This window comes from Propithecus coquereli, unplaced genomic scaffold, assembly GCF_000956105.1.
Source record: "Propithecus coquereli isolate 6110/MARCELLA unplaced genomic scaffold, Pcoq_1.0 Scaffold219, whole genome shotgun sequence".
Classification (NCBI taxonomy): Eukaryota; Metazoa; Chordata; class Mammalia; order Primates; family Indriidae; genus Propithecus; species Propithecus coquereli.
Window position 1 is genome coordinate 2,546,647 of NW_012147078.1, and position 1,601 is coordinate 2,548,247.

Here is a 1,601-nt window from a genome sequence, read left to right on the forward strand (position 1 = left end):
AATTTATTGAGTAGAAATAATGGATCAGAAAACTTACATTGATAAGATGGTAATATTTTCCAAATTGCTTTATAGGTTCAACCCCTAAAAGAATCCTAACTCTACAAAAATTGACAATTCATACAGAAATGCAACACAGAATAGCCAAAACAATCCTGAAAAGGAAGGACAATTTGGAGGATTGACACTTCTCAAAACAACAATAATCAAGACAACCAAGACAGTGTGCCACTGGAATTAGGATTGAACTTTAGATCAAGGGGTTTAAATTGAGACTCTAGAAATATACCTTTAGGACTACAATCAAATGCTTTTTGATAAGGGTGCTATGACCATTCAATGAGTAAAGAATGGTGTTTTCAACAAATAATGCTGTGCAAACTGGATAGCCACATGCAAAAGAATGAAGTTTGACCTTAAATTACCCCATGCACAAAAATTGCCTCAAAGTATATCAACAAGTAACTATCAGAAATAAAAGTATGAAACTCTGAGAAGAAAACAGGCATAAATCTTCAAGATTCTACATTCGGCAATGAAGCCTTAAATGTGATACCAAAAGCCTGAGTAAAATAAACCAAACAAATTTGACTTCATAAAAATGAAGTATTTTGTGCTTCAAAGGACATTACAAAAAATGAAAAAGCAACTCAGAATAAGAGAAAATAATTGCCAATAATATATCTAATAAGAGGCTTGTATCCAGAATATATAAAGAATTCTTAAAGGTCAACAATAAAAAGACAAGTCAATTAACAAATTGCCAAAGGATCTTAATATATGTTTATTCAAAGAAGATATAAAAAAACAGATTAGTAGTTGCTTAGGGTTGTTAGGGGAAAATGAAACGTTGAGAGATGGGTGATAACTAAAGTGTACATGGTTGCATTCTGAGATGAGGAAATGTTCTGAAATTGTCTGTGGTAATGATTGCTTATATCCGTGGATACACTAAAGACTACTTCAAATGTCTGAATTACGTGGTATGTGAATTGTATTTCAATAATATCACTAAAAAAATGATACGGAATATTTCCAAAAGTATTTATTTAGGCCACAACCTCACTCTGCTCCAAGCAACAACTAATCTTTATTACATTATAGACTAGATTTGTATTTCCTAGAATGCCACATACACAAAATCTTGTAGATATACTTTTCTGTTTCTGGCTTATTTGTTTGGCATAAAATGTTTGAGATTCATTCATGCTTCATACATTGTTAGTTTGTTGCTTTTTTGCTGTTGAATAGCATTACATTGATGGGTATTACACAATTTGTCTATCCATTCTCTTGTTGATCAACATTTAAGCTGATTCGAGTTTGGGGATTTTATGAATAAATCTACTCTAACCATTCCTGTGAAAGACTTTGTATGGTCAAATGCTTTCATTTCTCTTTGTATATATTTATAAAGGTAATTGCTGAATTTTGTGAGTAGTATACTTATCAATACAATACAATGCAATGTAATATAATAGCAATAATTATTTGCTGTTTACTATGTGCCAGGCATTGTTTGAATTTTTTATATGTACTAACTCATTTAATTTTCACAAAAACTGGGAATAGTATCTTAGTAGCATTTCTTTGTTATTTTA